This window comes from Catharus ustulatus, chromosome 11, assembly GCF_009819885.2.
Source record: "Catharus ustulatus isolate bCatUst1 chromosome 11, bCatUst1.pri.v2, whole genome shotgun sequence".
Classification (NCBI taxonomy): Eukaryota; Metazoa; Chordata; class Aves; order Passeriformes; family Turdidae; genus Catharus; species Catharus ustulatus.
The window spans coordinates 6938906-6961405 of NC_046231.1; the positions used below are offsets into that span (position 1 = coordinate 6938906).

At 37.7% G+C, this 22500-nt stretch overlaps 1 protein-coding gene across 19 annotated transcripts in view; it reads right to left on the reverse strand.

Moving 5' to 3' along the window:
• Nucleotides 1-22500, reverse strand: part of ZNF536 (zinc finger protein 536) — a 348301-nt gene that overhangs the window by 273698 nt on the left and 52103 nt on the right. For 13 of the 19 annotated variants that reach the window (XM_033069416.2, XM_033069413.2, XM_033069424.2 and 10 more), the window contains 2 exons: nucleotides 20231-20322; nucleotides 7770-7836 (listed from right to left, as the gene is read on the reverse strand). The gene's annotated coding sequence lies outside the window, so the exon portion shown is untranslated. Of the gene's footprint in view, nucleotides 1-7769; nucleotides 7837-17714; nucleotides 17781-20230; nucleotides 20323-22500 lie in introns of all 19 variants that reach the window. The other 6 variants (XM_033069427.2, XM_033069425.2, XM_033069426.2 and 3 more) reach the window with 4 other exon arrangements.

A 22500-nucleotide genomic window follows, 5' to 3' on the forward strand; every position in this document is an offset into this window, starting at 1 on the left:
AATTCAAGCACTGCCTACTGCTGAACTTGATGTAGTAAATAAAGCTGCAAGGTTTCACACGGGATTGCCACGTTATTGAAAGCACACTAGAACAGAGTTAGGAAAGCACAAATCAGTGTTGCAGGGCTGTGACTCCTTCATAAACAGAAGCCAAACTGTGTCAGTTTTCAAATAAGAGAAAAGACTTGCTAAAAGCTTCAAGATGTTGGGAAGAATGTGCCCTACAATGCCAACTTACTGCAATAAACCTAGCTCAGTAACTAGACTGTGGGCTTCTTTGTGTCTCCTACTCTGAATGCAGTAAAAAGACCTCTGTGCCTCCTGCTACAGGGGAGGGAGTCTGAAGAGGACTGAAAACTGACAGCTCTGAAAAATAATAAAGCAACAAGTAGAGGCAGACATGGTGATTCTCAGGAAGGACTGATATGAAAGGGCCAGAGTTGCTAAACTCATTAGCATAGGTAAATCTGTTAAAAATGAAACTTTCAGCAGACAATTTCAACTCAAAACAGGCCAAAACTGACATTGCCATGTGAAAACGTTTACCTTAGGAAAGTCAAAACGCTGTCCTTAAATTCTGTCATTTGTGTTTTCATATGCTCTATTACAATATAGCCTAATCTGAAATGACCAGATGTAAACCAGGCATTTCAGCTCCATCCAAACATTTGCATACCTCCCCGTGCAAACTTCAGAAGATGCATTTTATGTTGGAAATCATGTCAATCAAATTAAAAAGTTTTCAAGACAAAACATATTCTTACGTGCTCACTTTTATGTGACTGTGGGCAGTGATGTGTGCCCACAAAAGGAAAGAAGGGTTTTGAGGAATGCCAACAAGCAGTGCTGAGGGCTGGATGGTTCAGGTGAAGGTGGGGCATGGGCAGTAGCTCTGCAGGAGCCTGGTCCATCTAATGCCCTCAGCCTGCAGCTGAGCTCCCCAAAGGGACTCATTCACTTCTAGCTCTTGTGCCTCAGGGTTTTGCTCAGCTGGAAATCTCCTCTGACCCTTGCAGTCAGCTCGAGGGTCAGTGTCCATCACTCCCCTGCTGTGGGCTCCCCTCACCTCCAGCCTCGTGCTCTGCAAACCACTTGCCCAGTGCTGCTCCTGGGACATTTTTTGCCACATACAACCAGGATTAGAACAATTATCCTGCTTAGCTAGTGGAGAGGAGCAGGCTCCAACTGTGACCATTCCAAACACCTTATATTGTACAGCCTGATGTGCAAATTGTGGTCTGCCTGGCCCACTCCTGCATCCCTCTCCCCTTCTTCTGGCTGTACCCGTCAAGAAAAATTTCAGGTTTAGTTGAAAATCAGAAATCTGTTTTAGTTTTGTTTCAGTATTTTCTATAAATGCAAAAGCTGTCTAAAAATATTATTTGGGTAACTTTAGGGTGGGGGGGAAGGAAAAGAGAGAAGATGGCTTGTGTAACAAATGTGTGTCCCATTAGCAAACAACAGCATTTAAAAAAATTATTAGCTCTTACATTTTTCCCTTGGTACTTTCTCTTTCAAAATTTCTTCACTATGTACATCAGGTATATCCTTGCCAAATGTTCATGAACTTATGCAAAGGATAGGGGTGGAAAAAAAACTATTCAGTGAAAAAATACAAATATTAGAATATGAAATTCATATACGTTTGTTTCTAAGGCACATTTTATTAGGGTATTTCTATTATTTCTAAATATCAAACCAATTAGTCCCTACTCCAAAGAGAGACTTGATCACAGTTTTTGTTTTAAGATCATATTTGAGTTCTAATATTTAAGCCAACTCAAGTCTGGAAGCAATAGAGCACTTGTGGAAAATGTATATACCTTTTATTTACCTAAAGCCACAGCACAGGTTTCCTCTTTTCCATCATTATTAGTATAAAAAGATTAGTACAAACAAAACAAAAAAAAAGAAAAAGGAAAGAAAGAAATTTCACTCCTACTTTCGTATTTCTTTAGATCTTAACCTGACATTAATGAGCAAACACACACTAGGATGATGATCACACTGTAGGATAAAATGGCTCATATACTGTGTTGATAAGTTAAGATGAAAGAAATCCAGAACAAAGACACAACAGTATTGCAGAGATATGTTTAGATTCCAAAATATTTGTATCAGTCAAAGATAGAAACACCCAAGGAAAAAAAAAAAAAAACAACAATCCAACAGATAAATAGAAACATCCTCTTTTCCCCCACTTGACTGTATAATAAAGATCCTGTTTGTTTTAAAGTGTTGCTCCATCACTTTGCCTGACTGCCACATACAATACACAGATGCAGTATATACATATTTTCCATCTGATCTCTGATGCCTTTGCTCCCATTGAATATCAGTGCCAAGCCTACACTAGCATTTGAGAATAGGATTTACATTACAGGAGACAAAGAGATGCACAAATGGGAACAGTGCTGGCATTGAAATCCTGACCCTGGTGATCTAAGACTGCAGTTAAGATCCGTATGAGTAACATCTCTGACGCAATTCTTCCCAAATCTCAGAACAAAACACTGCAATTTGCACTGGGCTGGAGTACAGTACAGAAGTTTATAGGAGCCATGGCTGCAAAATGCAAAAATGTTACCTGAAAGGCACTTCCCATGATCCCAACCTCCGTACAACCACCCTTACTTTAATTACACGTCTGATGGCACATTTCTTCATTTATATTCTGTTGGGTAGTACCCTCATTTCAATAGCAGTCATACACCAACAGGTTCTCCTCTTATTTTTTTTCTGCCAGATGAAGTTCTTTTTTCCTCTTCCCAGACCAATTGTCTTATTTACCTAAGACATCATGGCACTTTATTCCATCACGACATGGCACTGTTCCCTCAAAGTGAGGTCCGTCATTAGATGTATCATTCTGAAACATGGATATTAATGCCCAGAAGAGATGAACCATAAGCATCACAGATGGACAAGAAGGGATTAGACATAAATTGGTAACAGGACTGATAACAATTCACAAGTACGTCAGGCACGATGACACGTTGCCTTGATCAACAAGAACTTCTACTCCCAAATTGTACTTCCCAAGCACCTGCTATTCCCTCACCAATCCAGATTCATAATAAACATTTTAAGACTGGTATTTTTGCTAATGGCATCACCCTGATGCCAAGCACAAGTCAATAGGAAAACCACTTGCAAGGAATGGAAAAGCTGAAGGAAATGCAGAAGGCACAGTGGATGAATCCTGCAGCAACCACATACACTTAAGGGAAAAGTGGAGGTTGTAATCCAAAAGAGAGTTTTACAACAATAAAACATGATGTTCTCTATTTAAGGAATGAATGCAGAACTTCACCAAACAGTTCATATAAATGCTGTGTGATCAGGTATTTTATATATATATATATATATATATAAATCTCGTGTTTAACGACATTTTAATTGCAGCTAGAAACTGCAACTGTTTAAAAGGGCTGCCCAACAGCCCCAGTAAGAGTCAGACACTGTATGTAAAGGCACATTCAGGGAAAAATTAAAACACATGGATACTTTTTCTATCAATGTAAATAAAGGTGAAATATATCAACCCCAGTGACATTCCTTCTCTTCTCCAGTTAACCCTCTTTTGTCACAACCAACTGCCTAATGATATTATCTTGTGATTTTACAGCTACTTGTTTTGGTGGTAGACAAAGGACACAAGTGGTTACTCTTCATCATTCATAAAAAATTTGAATTGAGAATAATTAAAGACTTGCCTCTTAGAGTTTCTTCTGCTAAAGATAGGTACACATTGTACTTCACTGAAATAGCCAAGCTAGATCTAAATTAGGAAAAAATAGTACAGGTAGAACACAGCTTTATTACCTTCACTACACAAGATAAACCAGGTACTTCTGCCTAATATATTCTGTGCCTGGAAAACTTCCTGTAAAGCTGAGCTGAGTAATTTTTGCTCTGAAGGATGCAAACTGAAATTATTTTGCCAAAAAAAAAAAAAAGCCAAAGTCTTCCTCCTTATTGATTAATGCTAGTTTTATCAATTTACTTGTTAACACAGCACAATAATTTACATTTTCATTCACTTTGTTTGGACTGTTTATATGTACTTTCAGGAGATGCACATCTCTGCCATCCCACTGTAAAGCCAAGCCTGGCTCCAGCAGGGCAGTCAATGCACACAGACCTAAGAAGAACTTTCTGAACCAGGTTCTGAACAGTCCAGCTTCTTCCTGTTAACTTGAATTCCCTAAGTAATCTTAGATGGGTGAATTTTGTCATGAAAATGGGAGCCTCTCCATTCATTGTTTTTTAAAAGCTATGTAATTCTTACCCTGCCTCTAATTGCTTTATATTAAATATTCACTAGAAATACATGGGAAATTTGCATATATTTCATAGTAACTATTATTTTTGTTCTAAAGACAAAATTAGTATTTGCTTGACTAATTTTTTTTTCCCAAAAGAGAAATTGCAACCTGACTTGGACACAGTGGCTACAATCCTTCTCCTCATGATTCTCCTATTGCACAACACTTCTGACCATGCCTCTCCCCCAAAAGGATCTGATTTGGACAGTCAAATTCTCCAGGAAAAGGACTGGATATGAAGAGTTGAACAGAAATTTCAGCTGGAGCTACAAGACAAACCATCAAATGGTAAAGCAGAAGAGCCATAAAATTCATCTTGGAAGGATCTTCTCCCCCTCATCTCCTGTACAGACAATTTGAGAGAAAGGAAGGTGAAGAAGGGCAGCTTTCAAGAACAACCCATCCAGGATAGATGATAAAATCTGCATGCTACCCTGAGGAAACAGGGTACAAAGTTCAGTCCTGCGTTTGTATTTCTAAAGAGCGTAAAATATCAAATATCCCTCTTGAAGAATAATTCTCTCTCTAGTCTCTTACACATTGCTGTGTAACTATACAATAAATATTATCCTGCTCACATGCTTCTGTTTACTTAGTATACATTACATTTGATGCTATCTGGCAGCATAAGTTTTAGTTCTGTCATTTTAAAATATTAATAGTTGTCAATCAAAATAGAAAGTGCATAATAAAAATGTTCTAGAAACAAATAACCCTATATTTCTACACCATCAGCTTGGAGCTCAGCATTGCTAAAAATGAGATTAATTATATGTTTGCAGAAGCCCAACACAATCAGACAGTCCTCTAAACAACATCCTCCTAGAAATGAACACAAACTAGATACATAATCGTATATATAGTGTGTATATATTAGGCAATACATGCAGCACTAAATTAATAGCATTATCTTCATTTGGCTCGGTCTTAAAAACCCTCACAATCTGCCCAGTGACAGTTTGAGATGGAGGATGAGTGGAAATGGCATGGTCAACACCAAAGTAATTTATGGAGATTTTCTGCAAATATTTAGAAGTCTGGAAGCACCAAGGAGACACACACAGGACAGGTCCCTGAAGTTATGACCAACATATCATGGTAAACTGTTTAACTTAAGATAGAAAAATATCCTTTGAATTATGTCTGTCAGACTTTAGTGGGAACTTCACTGCTTGGGACATTTAAACCTGCTCTGGACAAAGTATCAGCAAGTACCCTGTAGGGAACAATCCTGTAACGTCAAGAAGATGGACTAGATGTACAACAGGACTTTTGCTGCTCCATTTTTTTATTACTCTAATCCATCACCCTTGCTGAGGTGAAGTTTTATGTAGACCTTTAAAATTATGACCATTTGAAAATTATGTCTGTGTCTGTATAATATATACACACATATGGCTGTAAGGTCTGGCTTTTAAAACTCCAAGTAGAAAAACATATTTTGCACCTAATTTGCTCATACTATAGCCATAACTATGCCATAATCTGGCAAATACAGATAGAAATCTCCAATTATGGTCGTGGGACCACACAATTTACAGGCATGATCCTGAAACTTGAATTTCCAAGTTGGATATGCAGGAATTTAAATATATGTGCTGTGCACAAAATAGTAGTATTGGTCTGTGATATCGTTATGCCACAAAAATCAGGATCAGACTCTGAGCTTTGCCCCAAAATAGAAAATCAGAAATCCTGCAAGTTAGAGAAACTGATGTTGAAGCTTACAAAAGAAGCTATTGGAGAAGTTCCACAAGGAGTTCTAAATAAGATTTTTTTTTATCAAGGATTCTCAAAGAAAAAGTTAAATACTTTGTTGGGCTTCCTTATCCCCCAACCCACTGTGGTCTTCTGATATTTCTTTGCACCCTACTTTTACAGAGAAGCTAGAACTCCCCATTACTCTTCTTAAAGCCTGAAGGCCATTGAGGGTTTTGTACTGAAAAAATATTAACATTTAAGAGTCACTCCAACAATGACTGCAGGAAGCACCTCTATTCCCAGCACAGAGTGGCAGAACCCTCTGTGGAGAAGCAAGGTGTGTTATAGGAGAGGTTAAAGGCTTCACTTTGCCCAAACATGTTTATCATTTCTGTTATTCCAGAGTGGAAATCTTCTTACTGACTAAGGCACTAGGCTATCACCTCTGTACGAGAGCCATCATCTCCATACTTCAGTAGGGAAGAAAACCAGAAAGAGGATATAGAGGAGGAAAAGGCATTTTGCTTTGAATCTTGTAGACTGCAATAGCCATAACTGACTTTTCTATATAGTTCAGCTCTAGTTTGTCACAGCTTTACAGTGAAAAACAGCAGCCTGCATTCATTTTTATACACAAATCTTAATGACTTCAATTGCTGCTAAGGATTCAGAATGGTGGCAGGATATGGCCATTCACCATAAAGGCCCTAAAGCCTTCATAATTACTGAGTATACAGAATATTTATTATAGAGACTGCACTAGGCCTCTTTTGTGGGCTGCCCTGGGCCTGTTCTCTGAGCCACATCAAGCAAGAAGTTTAAATGAAACTGCTCCCAAGTTTCTGAAATGGTTTAATAAAACATATACTGACTGTAATATTCAGTTTATAGTAGAAAACTATTGCCCCTTGGTTTGAAAAATGACCTCTAGTTGGCAATTTTGCTCTCAGCTTCATAGATTATAGTCCGCTGTTGGTCATTTTCTCAATCCACAGGGCAATACTTTTCCATAACAAGCTCAAACTGCAATCAGTATTTGTAGGCTGTTACACAAGTTGAGTATAATATGTCTCAACACATTCTATTATATGACTAAACAAAAGAAATAACAACCTGGTGACACAGACATATGGAGAAAAACAGAGCTTTTCTTCTAATACTGAGATAGCAGAAAAACATATTTCTTTGTATTGTGCTAATTTGTATTAAATTTCGTGTCTTCAATACACAATAATCTCTAATTCGGTTTTTTTGTTAATAGCATTTCGGTTTGTGCTGTCTTATGTCTTTTCTTATTTTAATGTAAAATGACAAATACTAAATTCTATTAGTATCAGATTTTAGAAATGACAAATAGTGACAGATAACCTAGCATTTTAAAATCACGTGAAAATGTATTCACATGGATATGTAAAAGATCATTTGCTTTTGGGCTCACAAAGCACACATTCAAAATCTTGGGGGTTTGATATTAGGAAGTTCCAATACAGTGCAGTAGGCAAGATGAAGGTGATTGTTTCAGCACCCAGCTCTAGCAGTTAAATACCACTGAAATGCCACATTTTGGAAAAATAGCTCCCATATTAGCTAACCAAAGAGATAAATTGTGTTGAGAAGTCCCTGACCATGAACTGAGGGAGATTTGGTACGTTTTCCAAGCTCTGCCAGTGACCATTGTTTAGAACATCCCCCACTTCCCAAAGCACAGGCACCCGGAGCTGCATGGCTGATGGGACTTACCTGGCTGGAGTGTGGGGAGAGTCAATTCTTTAATCAATGGGCAACCAACACTCTTGTAGACCCTTTGCTGCAAATACAAAATATTCATAATTACAACCCTAATATTCATTCCAATCTGTAAATAAAACTCTGTGGTTAAAATGTGATACCCGCCCACGCTCCGAGACAAAGGGAATGACTTCCTAAGCTAAGGCCAGAGCACTCAGGCAAAGGGGACATTTTGCCATAGAAATTATGAGTTTCCTATCCATTACAAAAAATCACCAGATTACTGGAGATCTGTTCTGGGACAGAAGGGAGAATCTTGGCTAGGATAAGACCCATATGACAGAAAGATTCATTGTAGATCTCTATGGGTGGCTTCTGAATCTATAGGAATCTATATCCCTGCATTTTGGGATATTAAAGGGACAGGTGACTTTTTTTTCATTTCCCACCATGTTCCTATATTGCTCAGTCACAGCTTCACCAGCATTCTCTAGATGGAATTTGTCTGGATTCATTTAAACGCATAGAAACTGCATGCAAAAGCTTTAATATGTTTGAGCTAAGAATGTATTTGAATGATTACCAGAAGATGATGGCTCTTTATCTTACAAGTCTTCAAGGAATTTAGATGTTTAACTCATTAATAGTGTTTGCTGCATTAGATTTTATGTTTTCATGATTTTAGAAGACAGGTTTTCTAATACAGAAAGAAAAACAGGTTTTTTTTCTTTCCCCAACATTTTTCATTTTAGGGTAATAAAAGTGACACATATGTGCCATAATGTAATGGATTAATTAAGGAATATAATGTTTATCCTAGGTCCTGAGTTGTACATCTTCATAACTCACTCATAAAAATTAATGTATTATACCACGCTCCAGAATGATATATCTATTTTTACCATACCTGTTGAGAATAAATTGTTCTAAATTGGATTATCTTGATATCCAGTGAAAAATGTAAAAAATACATTGTTATTTTAAGAATTTACATTGCTGTTTATAAGAAAGCATAATCTTTTCACTGTGCTTTTGAACTGTCATGTTACTTCCACTGTTACAAAATCATAATTGCTGCTGCCACACCTAAAATCAAATACAGTGCATATTGTATTTCTTCATACACTGCCTTTCCTATCTTAATCACAGAACCACATACAGTGTGTTTTTGCCCAATTCTTTTATTACTAGCTGCTTATGTATATAAGTAACACACAATTATGCATGCAAGGACTCATAAAATCTTCATTTCTAAAATCAACAGATGAAAAATCCCTAAATAATAATGTACAGATGTTTCATATTCAAATGAGCTGTTGGCATGTAATGCTACCAATCATGCCAATGCATGCAATAAAATTGGTGAATTTCAAGGTACTCGGCATTTACAACATATTTTTAATTTTTCTAATCAAAAGACCATTTTAGGAAGATGTAAATGACAACTGTTAAATAAAAACATAATGATATATTTCTGATGTTCTCTTGAAATTTTCATGAGTGGTCAACTACCCTATATTTTTCCATACCAATTCCTATTCCTTTTGCCTCAAGAAAGTTGATGTTTTGGTCCTTAAACTGCACTGCCTTACTAAAAGTAAATTATCTGCACGTTATCTGCAGAGTAATCCTCTTCTTGAATACAAGACAGAACATCATAGTTTCTAATCCTTCACAGATAGAGTAATTCACATCCACTGTACGTTTTACTGTAAAGACAGAGTAATACAATATGTTTGATAAATCATGTATGTGTCTGTGTACAAAGAAAAAGGTTTATCTCCTCTCCTGCAAGATGCATCCGTATTAAAGCACACACACACACACACACTCCCCATGCTGGCACTGCAACAATCTTTAGAAGTTCTATAATAGAGACATCTAAGTTTAAAAAATGAAGCAGCTCACAGGTCAAACAAGTTCCTGATGAGAAGTGCTTAACCAGAAGTATTATTCCACTGATTGTAAGTTTTCATCCATACATCAAACCCTAGAGTCTATTGATTAAATAAAACTGATCCTTTTTTTTTTATTATTTCAAAGCAAAAGAGAATTAAATCATCCCCATTGTTTTCCCTTTGTTTGGAGCTATCACAGTTTGCACACTGGCCATGCATCCTGCTTATAATTACAACATCCTTAAGGAGAGCTTATTCTACAATGACTGATCACAGGTTTCTTGCTTTTTCCTCTAAATCTTCTGCTCCTGGTCATAATCAATGGCTCTTGATGGCCCAATATTCTGATCCAATATGGCAAGCGATATGATCCACAGTCTGCTTAGAATCAATAAATTCATTTGCTTCAGGAAATTTTTGGGATCAGGATGACTTTAAGTATATGTAAATACAATAATTTACAGCAATTATGCTGGCACATATTTCATTTCTCATACCTCTTTTCCACTGCATAATTAGCTGTGTCATGCCTTAATTTTGCTTGCAATCCTATATAAAGGAATCCAGGCCAGGCAACCCTTGCAAGGCCTTACCAAAGTCAAGGTCTGCTGGCTGAGAGAACAGAGGGCCTCTTTCAGCAAAACACATCAAAACACTGCAAATCTTTATATTGCTTAGCCCCACATGGCATTGTCTGGGCTCTGAAGATACCATCAAATGCCAGCATAGCATCCACACATAACAGACTGCTCTAAAGGGCATCAACAGGTGCATACAAAAATGTTTTTGGAGTTGAGTTTGCCTTTCTTTTTCCCTTGTGCAAAAATGTTCAAGTTGGGTTAATAGTTCCCTTGGGCTCCTGTGTCTCCAAGTCAGCCTCCAGCCTGGCTCCAGTGTACCTGTGCAGTGCAAACATGCTCTGACACTCAGCTCACAACACAGCCAGGAATCCCTGCCTGGAGGATGTGGTTTTCATTCTGGAAGGTAATCACTGCTAGGCTCAAAGGGAGCAACCAAGTTCACTTCTCACCCCACACTTACAGATGAAAGGACACACTTTAATCTCAATTCTGCTACTGTATATACACATTGTTTAGTTAATCATGTAAGGTATTCTGAATATTTTTCTAAAGACCAAGAACTCTAATGTACTTTGAATCTTCATTAAATTAGCATGGCAGACTAGGATATTTGTATAACTAGCAATAAAATATTTTTAAAAAATTATTCTCTGTTACTTATTTCACTGCAATGGAGTTACAAAACTGCAGAATTATGAGTAAATACAGACATCTGTACCAGTTTAAAAGGCTGTAACTTGGGCACATCTTTCAGCCCTTTAGTCTTTTTCCACTGGAAATCAGTTCAGCACCAGCAGAGCAAAGATGAGAACCTTGTTTCTGCTAAGTAGCACTAATTTCTACCCATTGTGACATTCAGAAGAGGATGAATCGAGTCACAGGGCTAAGAAAACTGTTTGCTTATGATGTGGTTGTCACTACTGAAGATGAGTTTGTAACACCCTCCAAGCATCAAAACGACACACAAAAGATACATTAAAAATAAACCCAATAGATAGTCTTGCAAAATATATCAATGCAGTTCTTCAAACTGAAAAAGCACAAGTCAGAAGATCAAGAACTCGCTGTTAGGATTTTCCTATTAGATAAAGAACATAAGGATTCTCCTGAAGTCTTTGATTGATATATGATCTTTTCTTTCTTTTCAGGCAGAACAGCTGTCCAGTGAACTAGAAGAAATAGCCCTGAAGACAGCTTTGTGTCTGATATGACTTTGAGAGGGAAAATTATTCCAATGATAAATGCTTTACATGGAACATCTAATAAAATAAAAATGTCATCCATAAAAGAATTTTTCTTTCTATTTGAGTAAGCAATCCCTATTATCTGTGGGGTAGGGGTGTTGCTGAGACCAAAAAGAAAACATATTGCCCTCAAAATTGCATTTGGAATGAACTTAGACAAAAAGAGACAATAGGTGCTTTTAAGAGAAGGGCAACTGGGAAAATGCAGAGGGAAGATGAGAATTTTCTGAACATTGTCAGGATGCAGTGACCTGGGACATGCTGTAACTTTATTCTTCTCAGTAAAGAAATCTTTAAGCTGAAACATGGGTGTTTTTGTGGCTGATATCTGCCACAATGACTGTATGCAGAAAGAGGTTGACTGTGCTCAAAAAATCCCAAAGCAATAACAACCAAACCTCCTCAGCAGAAGAAGGTACAAATTTGTGTAAAGTTATTCAACCTAATGGAATTATGTAAATTACACAAACGGAGAACTACAGCCACTGTGAGAATTGATTGAAGTTATGTCCAGATTAGAGGAGAGATGGCTTTGAATGAAGCCTTTCTGGAACCTGCTCTAGAGCTGTGTTTTGGCAGCATGGTGAGGAGATAAGAAAAGAGCCTTAGAGAATGAACAGCCACAATGCTCAGATGAAATTTGTACATCTTTGTCATTTTCAAACACGTCTCATTGTGATACTTCAGTGGATGGATGAGCACTGATGGGTGCTGTCATACACAGACAGCAAAAAGAAGAGTAATCACAACTGTATTTTACTTGAAAAACCAAATCCAGTGAGCACCAGCCATGGCCAGCAGTGCATCCATGGTTCAGCCAGCTCCCTCCAGAGCCTCAATGAATCTGCCATGTAGACTCTGTGCTCCATTAATCTGGCCAAGACTAAACAAAGGTCTGTCCACATCTGCTACAGGACACAATAGCTTGTGGCTTAGAAACACCTCACATGAAGAGCATGATAAACCTTCCACCCATCCTCTTTGTCTTTCAACACGATGGGCTGTCCTCAGCAACACTCTTCCAACTTTCACTCTTCACCACACCAAGCCCTTCTATCTCTGTCAAAGCCTTCCTTTGTAGGCCCCTGTGAGTGCATTCATTCCAGAGTTAATTACAATTAAATTAGTATTTTAGCCTGAGAAACTAGAGACAGGTACATGTTCTCATGTACGTTTGCACAGCTAGAAATCATTTCTCTCCCTTCCCTTGCGTAACTTGAATGCATAACTTCCTCCCCTACCCCAAACATTGTCCTTTATCCCTGTCTCTGGAGTCTTCCCTCTCCCTCCACATCAGGTGCCATTATTGCTGTTCCTCTGTGTGTTCCAGTAGCTGCTGACATCCTCCTGCTCCTCCACCACCACACCTGGCCCCTCCTCTCCCATTACTAAGTGCCAGTCCCTGCTCTCACGCAGATTTTAGATCCACACTTTACACAAATCCTGCTCCATGGGATCCCAACAACAGAAGAATGGAAGATAAGAACATAAAAGCACCCTCAAGGTGGTTTCCCATCAGGAAGCCAGCTAAATCTGACAGACACTGTCCTCTCTGACCCATAAGCAGGAAAGGGTTGAGCATTTAGACAGTTCAGAAAACAACTCTGTATGATCCATAACCAGCCAGCACCACCTAACAAAGAGCATTTGCCTAATTCGTTACTTTTGAGGCAATCAAATAGCATTTAAAAAAACAAAATAACTTCAACACATACACATTATATATATATATTTATATGTTTCCCCTCATTCTCCCTCACTTTTAGTTTGCAGTGACAATCAGCAATTATTCTACAGAGAAAGACTAACAAGCTTATGGGATACCTTTAGTAACAAGATAATTATCTGTAACTCTATAAAGAATTATAATTTTTAATTTAAAAAGAAATAAAAAAAGCTTTCATCTTCCCTACCATGTGAAGAAAACATTCTCTGCCTACAACTCAAATTATCATTCTCTCCTTTGTGCAAAATGAATTGACCCAGAAAACTAAAAGGGTAAGAACCCATATTTGCTGGGCTTATTCAGCAGCCAAAAGTTCATGAAAAACACTGTTGTGTATCACATAGCAACCACTTGATGCCTATTGTTAAAATACAGTAGTTATTCAAAAAGTAAAATCTTGCATTCTCAAATAAGAAGGCAGGCTGCAATGTGTGTTTACTGTTTTGGGGAAATAGTCATCTTGCCATTTTCTCTTTTTCCATAGTCTTGGCATATTTGGTCAGCTATGCAATGTGCAGTTACCCACAGGAAAGAAAAGGATCATAAGAATTTTCCTCTAATGTTGAGCTCACAGGACAATGTCCATTCAAAGCAACACTTGGGATCTCTATTAAGAGCATTAAGATGTGCTCTATTTTTATCCAGCCACACTTGCAATAAAAATGCAATGTTCCAGGGGAAGGGCATCAGAGAGAAAGGGAGAGAAGCTTCTGCTTTCTGACTGCTAGAGCTGCACACTTTCACCTGTTCTTAAAGCAGCTGCTCCTGGAAAGTCCTGTACACAGGTGTCCACACTGCTACTGCACATTTGCATCTCCCAGAGCTGATACCTGGCACCACAGCTGGGTAAGAATTTCACAAAAACCTCCCTCTTTACCTTTTCTCCAGTTCTTCTGTGGTAGAATATGCTTTAAAAAGTGAAATAAAATTTATAAAGAAGGAAAGTCAGATATAGAGTCAGAAAAAAGATTAACAGTTTCTGATAAATGGAGCCTGTATTACTCTAAAATGTTTGAGAAGCAGTGGCAGATCGCTTGAGCTACTCTGACTTTGCCAGATTTCCGTGAGAGCTGAGAGCCAGCCCTCAGTTTGTCACAACTGCATCAGACTGTCTGTTTAAATTATCAAAGCACAAGCAAAAGGGTTCTGCTGAAACAACTGCTGGAGAAGATGAAGGCAAGAACAAGAAAGATATAAACTCCCATCTAGGTTTTATTATGTGCTGTTACAGAAACAGTGCAACTTAGAACTTCAAAATAATGACACTTTTCATACCAGAAGGGAATGGCAGACTTGCTTAGCATAACTTTGAGACATTTCTTCAAGCCTGTGTGCAAACAGGTGTGCCACATTTTTGCTGGTGGTAAAGATGCTTGTAGAGATTATCCTCTTATCTAGGAGCATGTTTAAACTCCTTTTGAGGAGTTAAAATAAGACAGTGGCAGAAAGTAGATTAAAAGGGGGAAAATGTGTGAACACAGACTTTTTGCCAAGAACCTTACTTTGAGCCCAGCTGTATGCAGGTGTGTGTGTGCTGCTTCCACTGTCTCTAAAAGCAAAGTGAGGGGTAGGCAGCAAAGACCACATGAATGCATGAAGCTGAAGAGGAAAAAGTGTGTGAATGAATTAGGAACCCAGGAGCAATGAGATGGGCTTTAGGATTTGAGAGGAGGATCTGGCTGTTACCAATACAAGATGAAAAGAATGGATGGATGAAGCTGCAGCTCACCTGCTGCAAGTGTTTCTGCTTGCTGAAAAATAAACTTCTTTATTGGAGGTCAGAACAGATGTGAAAATCAACTTAACATCTCAGCTGGCTTACAAAGCAGAAGTATACATACAATTATTTCAATCAAAGGCAGATCAGGGTGTACTTCTGGGCAACAGTTGTCTATACACAGGAATTGGTTTGGTCACTGTGATCTGGTCGGGACAGGATGTGGTAATTAAACATGGCTGTGGAAGAGCTGTGGTCACAATACTTCTCTCGTGTAATTTACCAGTAACATACAGCATAACTTCATGAAACAAAAGCCGAGCTATTACACCCAATGCACAGCCAAAAATTAAGAAATCTTTCTCCCTAAACAATGAAAGATATATACTGAAGGAAAATGCAGAACTTGTCAAGCACAACTCAAATTCTCCTCTGAAAATGTATGCTTCTCTCAGAAGCAGATTCCCAGCACAGGGACTGGTAATTTATGATCCACCAAAATACTCTGTTGAACAAAAAAGTAATACCTACACTGTGCCTATGCAAATCACTAAGAATAAGTGACTCCAAGGACCAGTAAGAACAAAGCCCAAAACTCCTATCAAACATTATCTGAGGTTTGAAAAAGTCAAGACAAAGTGTAATTTTTTTTAAATGGGGATAAATTGGGATTTCTCTTACAATTGACTCATTTTGCCTGCTTTTATCTAAGGATCTCAAAGAGCACTCCAAGTGTTAATTAAATTACAAAGCATTTTTGAGACAGGTAAATGGTATTATGCCCACTGGGGAGCAGAGAGAACATTTATGTTTCATTACTAAAGTCACACAGTTATCTAGTGGCTAGTAATATAACCCAAGAACTGCCAGTTGCCACTTCTACTCATTGACTTGATGGCTTCACAAGAGATAAAATTAGCTTAAAAGCCAAAAATACTTTTCCTCTTGTGCTTTTCTATCTTTCAAGACTAGGCCAAGATTCTTCAATTTTATTTTATTCTCCTTCCTCTGCTTACTGGGAGGCCTTCCTTTCAGAGTCACACAAAAGAAGCCACTTCCTAACCTACCCAAGTGTGTTAAGGATCACATACAGCAACAGGGGCAGGAGCTCAAAGAAGGGCAGTGAACTGTAATGGGGCTCTTTAACAGCTTGTGCAGCTGCATCAGGGTCCTCTTCTCCCTCCTCCAACCAGCCTTACTCCCAGACATGACACATCAGGACCTCTGTCCCATCAGAATAAAGATGGACAGATGTGCAGATGAAATAATCCCTGGCTGTCCAATTCACTGACTTCCAATCCTGCTTTACCAAAGAGACATAAAACTACCCTGAGGAACCTGGTGCCTCCAGCACTTCATACAAGAAACTCTCACTGAACAGAACGATTTCAAAAAACAGCCAACCAGACCCTGAAAATGCTTTAGACCATGGAGAAGTCTATTCTGCAGTCTACTACATCTATTTTGAATTGCATGTGGAGAAATGAGAGAGAAACATTTCACTGACCGTTCTACTCATAGCTCAAAACCGAAAGCCACCATTTTTCATTTCAGCTTGGCCCTGGCTGGTAGAACTGCAGGATGCAGGAGCTATAAAGCTGTAAGGTATAATGCAATCTGCACAATACACAGACCAACCTAAGGCATCTCTAATTCAAGACTGGTACAGCTCAGAGCTTTAAATAATTATATCTCCATTAGTAAAGCAATTTTGAGGAGTAAAAGGCTCTTCTATTTTGTACATAACTATTTATTACTAAAACCAGGGAAGCATCTTTTGGAACTTTCTTTAAGCCTTTTGACTACAATGCTAAACCAAGATTTCAGGCTTTATTTTCCCCTTCATTTCTTGTTATGTCATGAAGAATCAGCTATGTGGAAGAGATGAGAATGTCTTTGATTTAAATGACCAAGACTTAAGATTGTCTTTACCGTGGCAGAAAATAAAGCTGCTGCATATATTTCCAGTGGCAGTATTATTGTTACATAGTATGACAATCATAATCTTTTTTTCTTTTCCTAAAAATATGTCTAAAGAACCAAACAGTTTATATACTGCATTCAAAATATTTTTCTTCGTTTACATTGATTGCATATTTCAAATCATGTTACAGCTGTATCGCTTAGCCTAAATCAAATAAGGAATCCACATAAATGCACACACACACTTTGCTTGTTTTTAGACATTCCTAGTATTGACAAGATTAAAATATTTTTCTCATTCATTATTTACTGTGATATGATGAAACAGTAAGAGTATGTATTTAACAAACATCACAAAGCAGAGTTAAAATGTGGACATGCTGTTTCATTTCAATTTTGCTGCGACAGTGTTAAATATGTGTTGAATATGTGACTCCCTGACTGCAATAATGACATCTTGGGGTGATGAAGATTTAAGATGCTTTGCAAGGATGCAGTGTTATCCCAACTCTCCAGCCATGCTGATTAGGAGCATTATTAAACAGATGAACCCAAGACTGGAAGGTCCTGTTGCAGAGGACTGGGGGAATCAGTGTTGGATGCAAGAGCAGCCCCAAACCCCTCCGTGCTCCCTCCATCAGTGCCTGACTGGAATGACTGCAGGCAGTCAGTCACACACACCACTTCAACACTTCTACAAGCACCAACTTTCTTATTACCGAAAAAAGTGTTCTCTGGACCGTTTCTCTACCTCTTGGGTGAACTGGCAGTACCTGACAGCTGGAGTTTGGGGTCAAGCAATGCTCTGTCTGGGTGAAACTCAGGTGTGGGGCAGATACGTGTGGCTCTGGCTGTCGGGTCTATTTACCTTGGTTTGAAACTACAGGCACGATCCCAGTTTCCAGCTCACAGTTGGGCACCATTCTGCACATTTCTAGTGGCAAAAAAAAAGCAAGGAAGTGCCAAAGAGCAAGCACCACAGCAAATCAACTGTAACCAAAACTGGTTCTGCTGGGCAGAGGAGCAGAGAGCTTGCCTTCTGCAGAACGTGGCAGTATCTGGGTTAGAATGTAGAAAAAAAGACACATTTTAGCCCAAATACTTATTCTTGCATGTTACAATCTAAATATACCCTGTATGATAAATACAGCGGAATAATCAGAAGGTACCGAATGCTTAAAATACACCCTTAACAAAGCAAAACAATGTAATGCATATCTTTCTTTACGTGTCAAACAATTTGCCTAACAAATCATAATAATGCAGAATGATATAAAATTCACCCATCAAGCCCAAATGCATGCACGAAGATTACCATGGCAAAGAATTGTGAATTTCATTAAATATGTTAAAGGCAAAAAAAAAAAAAAAAAAAATTCCGCTTTGAAAAATAGTAATCCTGTCTTTCAACAAAAATATTATAGGAAGCTATGAATTTGGTAGATCTGAATAGGATGTTGGTACATGTTTTACTAAGGTAATATAATGGCACACTATTATTAGATCACATTAATCATTACTGTGCCAAAGGCACTGACAGCACCACTGAAAAGGATTGAAAGGGCTGGTAATGGATATAAATTACCCATTGTGTGATAAAAGGATTTTTACTAAGAAGGTAAGAATAAAACAGCAAATTTCTAATATAACTGTTGTGTAAAAACCAAAATAAAAGTAATCCAGTCAGTAATATCCACAAAATCAGAAAGGAAGCACTTTTGAAACAAGATAAAGTCACAATAAAAACTGTATACAATGTAAAATTAATTTCGTGCTGCATAATATTACTATCAATTTAAATAGTTTACATGATGACCTCTATGGTCAAGGGAAAGGTAAGCTTTGTTAATTAGAATTGAGTATGAGCTCCGGCATGCGTATTTTAAGTTTGTGGGCTTGGAATTTTTTCTTTTTTCCTTTTTTTTTTTTTAAGCGTATAATAGCTTCATAACACCCCCCTGAAATTCAAGACATGTTGAGAGTTTTCTGTTTTGTGCATTAACATCACAACAAACAGCACATCCCTCAGACGGTTTTATTTGGATTCCAAATGCTATTACAAAATGAACCATGTCTTTGCTGAGCTATTTAACCATTTGATTGAAACCATTTGTATCACTAATTGTCCGGTCCTGTGCTCCTCCTTTATTCTGGCAAGTATTTCCTGATATTAGTGGGGATCAGTGGAGTGAATTGGTCAAACTACATCCTTATTTACAGCATTAGAAAACACACATATCTTCTCTGAAGCTGATGGAATTATTCTAGAATCAAGTCACCGTAATTCTTTTCAAGTCAATTGTCTAGAATAAAATCCAGTAGCTCACATTCAATTAGTAAGTTTTAAAAATTGTGAGCCATACTCTTAAATGATATAAATTCATAAGTACAGACATCAATCCTGAAAACACTTACGTCTCAACTTTACTCACGTGAGTAATTCCATTAGCATCAGTAATTCAATACCTGCTTATGCATTTGCAGTACTGAAGCTTTAATATGCCTGGATATCCTCTCACATCAGCTATAAATCAGCACAATTCCTCTGAATCACAGAGTTTCTACTAATTCACAAGATATAAAAAGGAATGGACAACCCAGTATAATAATTAAAATAAAGAAATAACATAAGAATTTGATTTGGGAGTAGAAGCTATCAGAAATTTTGATTTAAGGATCAATTAATGCATATGGAACGTGGAATTAATTATTGGTTATTTCCTAAGTAGCTAGACTTTTATTTCAAACTGAGGGCCAAATAACCCAATTTTGATTTCACACCTATTTCCACACCAATCTGATTTCTCAGACTTTACAGGAGCTTTTCTTCTACTGCATTGGAATAGCTCAGAGGGAAATCACAAATACAATGTAGTACACCCCTCCACCCACTGATTTTCATGGGTGTTCTTCTCATGCTAATATACAACAGAATATGGTTCTTAATAATATGCATGAGATGTTCTATTGAACTTACAGAAAAAAAAAAAAACAACCAAAAATGATGAAATGAATTTAATCAGGAGTGTCATGCGTTTTTTTAAATCAGCAGTCTGATGATAAAGTAATAAATGATGATTCATCCCCAACACAATTATTACATATCAACTGCATAAAGATGAATGCTCATGATTTTACCAAGTAGAATTTTTTCTTGAAAAAAAAATCTATTTGTAGCTCACTAAAACCTGAAAGAACTACAATAAAAAGTTTTGCAAGGCATAGAAATAATATTTTTGCAGGCATAAAATAATGTGATAACAGCTTTTAAAAACTAATTTAGGTACCTCATTTTCCATAATTTTTTTGAAATATGGAAAAACTAAGCTAGACTCAGATCCATAAGTAGAAGAAAAATTATGAGAACAGTGTAAGTATTCTTACCAATTATTAAGCCAACGAATCTGTTCCCTGGATGAGGAAATTCTTAAAAGACACTGGATAGGTACTGAAGGTCACAACTGGAAAAATAAAACCTGTGAGAAATTTAATATGTCAAAATTCAGTGTTTGAATCAGACATTTATGTTAAAATATGACAATGCCACCTCAAGCAGACTATCTACAGGACAGCATAGGGCATTAAGAATTACAATATTAATGGGATTAACACCTTCTATTTTTTAGCTTTCATAATGTATGTGTTTGGTGGTCATTTCATATTTGGAACTGAAAACTTCTTTCGGTTCTGGATTGTTTTGAGAAGGGAAAACCTCCTCTCAAGATAATGATGAGGAACAGAATGAAATTCTTCTGATCCTTTCCCCTAGACAGTACAGCAAAAGAGGACAAAACAGGATAAAACAAAAGTTGCATAGCATACTCCAGAAACCCAGTTATTCTCTTTGACATTGATATTCTAATGTTTCAAACTGAGTAAAAAGAGAACAGCTACTAATTGTATTTTTACTTTTTTTAAATTCCATTTTATAACAGAAATAAGTCCTTTGTAGATGATCTCATCTAATAAACCCTACTTAAAAGAGATAAGAGCCAGCAGTAAAAGCCAAGTAGAATACTTCCAAGATATTTGTCAGTACTGAATTTAGGGCCATTACATTAGTGAGCAAAATAGAAACAAAAACAAAGGGCGTTCTTAGAGCAAAATAAAGTTCACTCGACTGAAGCTATAATCTGAAGAATTTATGACTGAGAATTCTAACTATGTTTATTCTTATGAATGTCTAACAAATAAAATTAAAGGTCACTTCCAAATAATACACTTTGTACATCCACATCAACCAAACTCTTTCATACAGCAGTCTCTGAATCCCCAGTTCAAGCACCACAGCTTCAGGGTTCACCTTACCAGCACTGACTGCCCAGAGAAGCTCAGACTGCTCTGAGAGCTGCAGTGCCAGGCTGTGGGGGTCAGCATGGACAGAATTGAGCCTTCCTTTCTGGGGGAAATAATCAGCAGCTTGGCCATGGGACTGCATTTGGTTTAATTCAGTCAGCACTGACAGGACCACACTGCTGCTCAATGCTGTCTGTTGGCTTGAAGGGTAAACAGCAATTTTAAGGGCTCCTCTTGATGATGAAAACACTATGAAATAGTTCTGAAAGCAGAAGTTCACTACTGAGCAGCACAGCCCTCCCTTAGTGCAATCTGATACAACACTTCTCTTGTATCCTCTAAGATCTCTGCAGTCCTGGTCAGGATTACATCCAGTGCACAGTGCAGTCCCACTCTGTCCCCACCAGCTCCTCTTTCCCCTTTGGTTCTCCACCACACCAACCACAGGCTGCTCATTGCCACTGTGATGTCCACCATAAGGCTTCCCAAACCCAGCTGCTTCCCTCCTTGCTGGCTGACTGAAGCATTCTTTGATACGTGTTTCAAAACCTTTCCCCAGTGATAATTCTGCCATACAACTTTTCTGATACAGGACAATTACTCCAATCAAAGTTTCAAGCCTCTTTAAAACTCACATTTCCACAGCAAACCACCAACTACCCTGCAGTAATCACCTGGTTTGCCATCCCCATTGTTCCTTATACCTAGGAAGACATTCTTCCCTCCTCTCTTCTCATACCCAGTTTTCTTTTTCCTGCCAGTTATCCCTGGGTTTATATTTGAATTATAAGCCCTGAACAGCAAAGCCTATCCTCTCATGAGTTACTTTCCTATTGAGGTGAATGGTGGTGAGCAGGTACAAGGCATTACTCCAATCCCACATCAATGGGAAAACTCAGCTACATGAGAAGAAAAACATTGTCAAAGTCAAGAGAAGCACCTACAATGTTGACTGTAGCGAATAAAAAACCTTTTGTAACTGGGTAAAGGAAACTCCTGTCATCAGATTTGGTGTTCCTAAACATGAAATTGTGTCCAGATAGGATTCAGATCCCATATATGAAGGCCCATACCATTTTAGAATTTAAATAAATGAATTTCAGTTACTATATTCGAACACATAGGAACAGAAAATTCCTGGACTGCTGCAGATAAACATAGGTCCCATCCAACATTTTCATTTGCACAGTATCTAAAAACAGTGACAGCTTGTTTGTCTGGAATTTCTGCTCTTGTTGATGTCTAAAAATCTCAGATATACCTTTCTAGGGTTTACTTGCAGCTCATTCAATGTAAAAGCCAAGAAATAGAAACAAAGATAATAAACTGTTAGGTTTCTAAAAGATGTTATCTCACTA